An 8801-nucleotide genomic window follows, 5' to 3' on the forward strand; every position below is an offset into this window, starting at 1 on the left:
CCTTGCAATGTGTATAATCATAGGTAGATTCAACTAGTCAGTTTATTTTTTATATGTATTATTTATTTTAGTTTTGATTTTAAATTTTATTTTTACTTTAATATTTACGACAACTTGAGTTCTAATTTTTAGATTTTAATTGTGTTATTAGTTTATTATTTTAAATTCTAAAATTAAATTAATTAATTTTTATATTTAGTTTTAAAGTTTAAATTTTCATAGAAAATTTAATTTAAATAAATTTTTATTTATTCTTAAAAGGTATATTTAAAGTTCAAATTTAAAAATAAAACATAATATAATATTTATCATAAAATAAATATTATTTAACTAAAATAATTTTTTAAAGGTTATGTTTTTAGCGGTGTTTTTGCGAGAAGTGCCGCTAAAGGTATAAAATAAATATTATTTGATTAAAATAATTTTTTTTAAATGTTATGTTTTTAGCGGCGTTTTTAAGAGAAGCGTCGCTAAAGGTTTGTTCTTTAGCGGCGTTTGTGGGAAAAGCGCCGCTAAAGTTCATGGTCTATAGCGGCGTTTGTGGGAAAAGCGCCGCTAAAGGTCGTGGTCTATAGTAGCTTTTGTGGAAAAAGCGCCGCTAAAGGTCGTGTTCTATAGCGGCGTTTATGGGAAAAGCGCCGCTAAAGGTCATGGCCTATAGCGGCGTTTGTGTAAAAAACGCCGCAAATGTTAGCGACGTAGTTAATAGCGCCGTTTTTTGCAGCGTTTGTTGAAGCGCCGCTAAAAAGCTGTTTTGGTGTAGTGTTTCTTGGGAAAATGGCTTGGATAGTAATTTCTGTGAAGGTGTAATAAATCTTGATCTGAACTCTCTAACGAGGGGAAAGGCTAGAGATTTTATTTAGTGAGACCAAATTAAGAGAAAAGTTAAACAATATTGTAGAATCGATATATATCCATTCTGTATCTAAATATTTAAACAAAAATAAGTTGTTAAGTTATAGTATTTGTATAATTTGATGGATTGCTCAGTCTAAATAATTTCACTAATAATTTAAATAAAGTTGGATCTATTTTTTAATTTTAATTAAAATATTTTTAAATGTCAGATGGGCTAAACTAGGGTATGCAAGAAAAAATTGTTCTTGCTTGTTTAGCGAACAATTTCATAAAAAAGTGTCATATTTAAATCTTATATAATTTTTAAATTATCAATAATATATAAAAGTCTTACAATTGTTTTTTTCCAAATTTAAGAATTGATAAAGAGTAGTAGGAATTCAATGAGTGATTTCTCAAAAGTTTGTTTTATCTAGCGGTCCAATCACTAGAAGCAAAACGCATCAAATGAAATCGAAGTTTAATATTTTCATCCAAAATTTTATTTTTAACCTTTTCCGGTTGTGAGGTCAAAATATACAAGAAAGAAATTTGTTGGATGTATTTGATTATTCTTGATAACTTTTCATTTTAGGAAATTGTCATTTTTGGTAAACTTTTCATTTTTGGAATTTTCCCTTCTTTGTAGTTTAGTAATTTTGTCATATATTTTATTATTTTGTTTTTTTAGAAACTTTTACTTTATTATAGCAATTTTGAAAGTAAAAATTCTTATGCTTAATGGACTTATGTTTTTTTTTATAGGACATTGAGAGATATTATGAAAAATCAACCCGCGGGCAAATGGAAGCCTAAAATAGCATGAGAATTTTGGCTAAGTAAAACACATGTGATTTACCATAGATTGTTACTTAGTGACGAAAACATTAGAAGAGTTTGAGGTGCCGTTTGATAGAAATCGACCTCTTCATAATCAACCAAGATTGTTTAATTTTTATTAGTTTTTAATCTCTTATAAATCATAACTATGTTATAATTAATCTATTTATCTTGAACTTCATTGGTTGGAACAAGTCATAGGTGGTGTTTGTATTCCTTTTTTATTGGTTTTTAAGTGATAGTGAAATATTTACTTAGGAGTTAATTTAGATTATTATTCACTTTAATTACTTGTATTTTCAGCCAATTTTTTATTCATGGAATAAAATATATTTTAGGATGTGAGATGCAATAAGTGTTTTAAGGGATTGAGTGATTCAACTCTTGGTTTCCTTTTAATACTTGCTACTTTTTAACCTTCAAAGCTCGATTACTGATCTTTCTAAAAATCCTTCTCTTAGAGGTTTCATACGAAAGATTTATCTAATCATTGGTGTTTTTGGGTGCAAGCATCCATAAGATAATTTTATTTATTTTTTGTTTAATTCTTTTTTATTTTATATTGTTCAAATTTTACTTTAATATTAATTTACTTTCTTTTTTTTTTCCAAATTTGAATCATTCGATTTGGGATTTATTCAATTCTATTTTGTGGTCGATTAATACAACTCTAAGCCCTTTCTTTCTTTTCTATTTTCTTTTTCTTTTGAAATATTTATTCCGTCACTTAAATTCTAATTTTTTTTGTTTATTTGTCTAGATCTTGCATTTCTCTATCAAAATTTTAGAATGTATGTTTGGTTAAATATATAAAAATTATAACAAAATTAATAAAATAATTTAAATATTCACAAAATTGTTTAATATTATAAAATAAAAACATAATATTACATTAATTTAGAAGAAGTGAAATAAGTAATTTCCAACTTGTTGTAAATATTATTATAGTTTCTTTTATTTTTCATTATGAGCAAAGAATGAAAAATATTGCTAATAAAATAACTAATGTAAATATATGCATTTGATTAAATAAAATGTAAATAATTAAGCTAAAAGCAATAAAATATAAAATTAAAAGTATTACAAAATCTATTGCATTGAATTAATCTTTTAACTAAGATTTAATTCAAAACATTTAGAGGAATCAAATATAATTGTACATTATTGTTTTTTTTTTAATAAAAAGTGGCCTTAATTGAAAAGAGATGATCACCTCAAGAACTACAACCCACTAGCGATCGTTTCTTGCCGCAACCTAGGCGATTTCTCGTAGCTCCTCCACCCAATCTCGTTGAAATCGAAGCCTTTGGTGGCCTGCTGATGCGCCACAAGGTTGATGTTCTTGCTGCAAAATCTGAACCGAAAAGCACCAAAACAAGCCACAACTTGCTTCCCATCAATAATATAAGTGCCGATATTTGATCGGTCCGTCTGGGCATCTATGAGTCTCCTAATAATCATGTGTGCATCTCCTTCAACCTCCATCGATTGGAAACCCATGTCTTCAGCGAGCTGAATGGCCTAGACGCAAGTGAGGACTTTAGTTGAAAAAGCTTCAGGTATGTTCTTGTTCACCAATGTTGTTGACCTTAATATTAAACCATCACTGTTCCCAATAACGATACATGATCTTGATTGTTTTAAATTGTCTTTAAATCCCACGTCAAAGCTAACTTTATCAAACGAAGTTGAGGGGGGAGACCAACGCCTATGCAACCGACAAGATTGGGAAGGTATGTTACCATCTAGCATTTTTAATTCCCTTACAAAAGACTTTATTCTACTTAAAATATCAGTAACAATAATTCATTGATTCTCAAGAAACAAATTGTTACGAGAATACCGTATGCTCCAAACAGTTACCACAATTGTACACCAAACTTCATCATGAGCATTATTAAAAATATGGACCATTAGATCCCTAAATTTGTCTGTATTGTTCAATGTAGGCCAAGAAATTCCCAAAACTTGTCATACCCGTCTGGCTATTTCACATTCAAATATAGCATGTAACGTTGATTCTTGACCTATCCTACAACATGGGCAAATTGGTGAAACTGCAATCCTCTTATTGTACAAGTTCTCAAAAGTGAGCACAAAATTTTGAAAGAACCTCTAATTTGTAATTTTAATTTTGCTAGGAACTTTTATCCGCCATAATTTTTTGTAAAGAGACTTGTATTCAGTAGAGTCATTAGGGGGCATAGAAATGTCGAGTAGGAGCTTGTAACCACTATGCACGGTATATTCGTCAATATTTTTAACCTCCCAGATCAACATATCATTCTGAACTGATCTTGCAAGTGGAACACTCAGAATTCTCTCCTCATCAATATTACTAAGCAGGTAATTGATGATATATGCTTTCCAAATCCTATTTTCATGATCAATAAGATCAAAAACACCATGGAAATACTACCACTAACCTCCGTACCTCATATTTTGCAATCAGTCGATCCTGGAAGCCAGTTGTCCATCCAAATGGAGATATTTTGCCCCGATTCCAACAAAGCCTTTGACTTCCAAATACTTTTCCAAGTATAAAAGGGGTAAATACCTAACTATGAATTAAGAAAATCACTAGATGAGTAATACTTAGACATTGAAACACAAGCTACCAACATCTACAGATTTGACATTAATCTCCATCGCTGTTTGGCTAAGAGGGCAATATTGAATTTACCCAAATCGTAAAAACTCATGCCACCATTTTCTTTCAACTTCCAAATATCCGATCATTTGCACTAATGAATCCCTCGCCTACTATGAGCTTTTTGCCACAAAAAATAATTGATAACACCTTCCAACTCCATACAAAAAGTAATTGGGAGTAAAAAATAAAACAAAATAAATAAGGATGACCTATAAAATAAACTTTATAAAAACTTCCTTACCCTTGCGATAATACACGAGCACTACAACTATTGATCTTCTCCGAATATGGTTCTTCGAAAAAGATTCCTTTTTTTTTCCTCACAAAGATAAGTTTAAAAGGTTAAAATCGTCTGGTGGACTGAGATATTTGCTCAAGAACAAAATTCGACCATAATTAAATATCAATCCAAAATATATTCAAGGGTAATGTTCTAATCCAAGCGTTTAAAAACTTAACTCAGATTATTTATCTCTATTTAGATCATTCAAGTTAGTGTCTAAAGATGTATTAGTTTTTTTTTATTTTTTAAGGGAAGAGAGGGTACAGGCCCTATGAAAACATCAATTATCTACTAGAATCAGTATCAGACCTTGGAGACCCCAACAAATGCAACACCGCCAGCGGCGCCGAATTATAAACAAGCAATTCATGCTGTCCGTTTCCGGCTAACTTAGCCATCATATTCGCTATCTGATTTGCTTCCCGAGGTATATGGCGAATTTCCACCTGCATAGTTCGAGCACAAAATTGCTTAATATCCCGAACTAGAGAAAAAGGCGAGGTAGCAGCCTGATGCCGTTGCAACATCCGAATGCAACCTGACAATCTATTCTTAATGTAAAGAGTCTTAAAATTACGAGTAAAAAAAATCATATACTGATGTTTACTAAGCACTTTTTAAATGGACAATAATCAAAAACATGAAATGATCAGCCCACTAAATCAGATATTGAAGATTACGCAGTAACCCAAAACTTTGGTCTAAGTAAAGCCCTCTATTCTATTGTATTGTGATGGTGTGGCTAGTAACTGAGTGGGACATTTTAAAAGTGTTTGTATGAAGATTAACTTTATAGGATGGTATTTTGTTCATTGTCATTGGAGCTTTTTTGACTCCATAAATAAGATTTAGTGTATGACACATATTTGTTTTAATTTATTTTTAATATTTTCTCAAACATATGACACTAATTCATTCTATTTAGTGAAATTTTTAAACTCCACTAACACAACACCAAATAATTTTCCTAACTTTATAATAATATTATTGTCGAAACCATTTTTCTGAAAAAAAAATTGGGAGTCGACTTTGAAAACGAAAATGGAGTTGCCGTCGATCCTTTATTAAGGTGTGATCGGATCACCTAAAAAAATAAATTTGGTCTACGAATTAAAACAATGGGTTCGGGAGTCGGTTACGTACGAGGAAGGATTAGCACCCTCGATACCCCCAAAATTGGTACCTAATTGATTATTTAATGTCTTAAGGTCGAATATCGATAAAAGGATTAGAAAGCAATTCCCCTTTTCAAAAATTTTTATTGAAATTCATTATTTCAAAACCTATAAGATTTGGTCATCTTGCTTCAATGAAGAAATCGAAACCCAGTAAGTTAGGTACGATTCTTTGAAGTTTTGATGACAACACGCGAATTAAAAAACCTCGTCTCGAGATAAAATATCATATCCAGTAAGTTAGGACATAACATTTCAAATTCCCGAGATAAGCTTTGGTTTGAAATTTTTATGCCGGAATTGGAAAGAGTACACTTGGTTACTTAAATTCAATGAAGAACATTGAAGCCCAGTAAGTTAGGGCACAATCCTCTTTGAGAATCTAAGATATCGAGTATTGCTTTATTTCGAAAACTTTTGAATAAAACAATTTCAATATTTAAATGAAATGTAATCCTTTTGATAAATAAAACGCAATGGAATAACCCGTATAATGCCAAAGAACAACTCCTAAGCCTAAAATACATGCAAATGAACTCGAATAATCTATCAATACAAACAAATAATATAATGTACATAATAGCCATAATCACACATACATATAAATATTAGCACTAACTTTTAAAAACTAATGATCTAAAAGTCTATTACTAATACAACGAGACTAATTTAAAATAGCTAGAAAAATGATGGAAAAAAATTTGAAATTATCAAGGTATATTCACAAAATTACATATATAAAAAAATTTTAAAAGGTCATAACTAATGGGAAGATTTGAAATAACATAAAAATAGAATTTGAGATATATATGAAATAAGATTTAAATGAATTTTAAAATGAGTATTGTATAAGAAGAAAACCAAAACACATGAAATAATATATACGTTTAAATAAATATCACATATGAATTGGAAAATTTCTTATAATAAAATATGTATAATAGTGTGTATAAAAGGTAGATATAAATCAAATATATAATAAAGTAAAGTTTTAAACGAAACAAATTATATGTGAAATAAGTAAAAAACGTAAATATAAAATTGATGATATATTAGGTACATATAAAATAATAAAACTTAATACAAATTATATATATATATATAATAAAATTATATATAAAAATATTATTAATTTTAAAGCAAAAAGTATATATATATATATAAATAAAATTTTAAGAAAAATGTATTGTAAAAAAATAAAATCATTAAAAATGTATAGATAATATTGGATCATAAAATATATATTAGTGCATTAGATAAGAAAAAATTTAAAATATCAGTATAAAACAAAATAAAATAATGTACATATATAGAAATAAGTAAATATACAAACTAATAATAATAATACCAATAATAATCATGGTAATAATAATAAACTAATAATTTATAGCAATAATAACAAGCAAAAGACTAAACTGGCATTAAAGCAGTAATTCAGGGGAGAAATCTAAAATAAGTAAGGAGAAAAGACCAAATTACAAATCGCGACTAACGTGGGGGACTAGAATAGGAAATATTCCTCTGCCTTTCGAAATGCTGTGTTTTAAAGGGATTAAAACAATAAAATTGGAAACAGGCGGGGCAAATTCAGAAAATAAAAAGCTGAATTAAAACAATGGAACAAATTAGGAGGACCAAATTCATAAATAACCCACGACACGTGCAGTCCTGGCTTGTACGACACCGTTTTGTGATGGAATTTAAACAAAAAATAATTTCTGAAAAAAACACTAGCAGCCTATATTTTAAAACATTTGTTCCCTTTCCTCTGCTAGGTTTTCTTTAAAAATAAACCCTAGGCCGCCGCTCTCCAACAGGGTCACCCTTCAGCTTCCGTCGTCGCCTCAGTCTCCGATTGCGATGGAGAGGACAACACCAGGTAAGCCACATCTTTTAACTACTTCTTTTTTTTATACAATTAAAAATATAAAAAGAAAAAAGAAAAATACAGAAGAAAAAGGGAAAAACACCTTCTTTCCGATTTTGATTTTTTTCGAATTGAATTTTTTTTTATTTCTTTTCAATATGCGTAACCCCCTTTACATATTTGGAACGGCCTTTTTATGGCCAAAATAACAGACAAAAAACTTCCCTTTACAAAAAAGAAACCCCTTTTATCATTTTTATTTTTCTGTTATTCTGTCGTGCTTGCAGTTTTTTCATGGCAAGTGCACTGGAGAGAAGACATGCGCGGCGTGCGGAGTGCATGCGAGGCTACTGTGCGTGGGAGCAGCAACGTGGGGGTGATGGGGCAGTTGCTACAGCACCGAGGAAGGGAAGCTAGGGTTTTTGTGTTTTAGGGCCAGTTCTTCATTTCTTAAAAAAAACACTTTTGACTCCAAAAGTATTTTTGAAAGAAAAGCTGTAAAGAACAAGCTGCTTTTGGCTGAAAAGGAGAAGTTAAAAATTTTAGCTTTTCCTCTCCCAAAAGCACTTTTGGTGCTTAATTACTTTTTCACCCCTCCAATAACATAGTATTTTTCTTTTTTTTTTCTTGTTGCTTAATTACAATTGTGTTAAAATCATTAATTAAAAATAAAAAAATATTTTTTAAAATACTAATTACAAATATTTAATGGTTATATTTAAATATTTAAAACATAGTTTATATATTCTAATTAAATTTTATAAATAATTAATATTTATTGCTTAAAATATTTACAATTTATATTTCATATATTAAAATATTAACAACAAGTTATAATATTTTTTATATTATTACTAAAATATAATAATATTAACTAATTTAAATATTATTTAAATGTATATTTGTTAATTGATAATAACATGTCTAAAATGGACATTTTATTTCTAAAAATATTTTTTGACAGCAATGCTAAACACTCAAATTTTAAATTAAACTTTTCAAAATCACTTCTAAAAAGCACTTTTCCACAGCACTTTTTAAAAGCACTTTCCAAAAACAATGAAGAACTAACCCTTAGGCTAGGTATTGGGCTATCGGTATTGGGCTGGATTATTTGTAACTTTTATTTATTTAAATTTGGTATTC

The 8801-nt window shown here is 29.1% G+C and overlaps 1 long non-coding RNA gene across 1 annotated transcript; it reads left to right on the forward strand.

The window, feature by feature from the left end:
* Nucleotides 1–7429: 7429 nt before the first annotated feature.
* Nucleotides 7430–8276, forward strand: LOC128042379 (uncharacterized). The gene is made up of 2 exons (XR_008197702.1): nucleotides 7430–7667; nucleotides 7943–8276. It is a non-coding gene; the product is annotated as an uncharacterized LOC128042379 (long non-coding RNA).
* Nucleotides 8277–8801: the final 525 nt, after the last annotated feature.

This window comes from Gossypium raimondii, chromosome 7, assembly GCF_025698545.1.
Source record: "Gossypium raimondii isolate GPD5lz chromosome 7, ASM2569854v1, whole genome shotgun sequence".
Lineage (NCBI taxonomy): Eukaryota > Viridiplantae > Streptophyta > Magnoliopsida > Malvales > Malvaceae > Gossypium > Gossypium raimondii.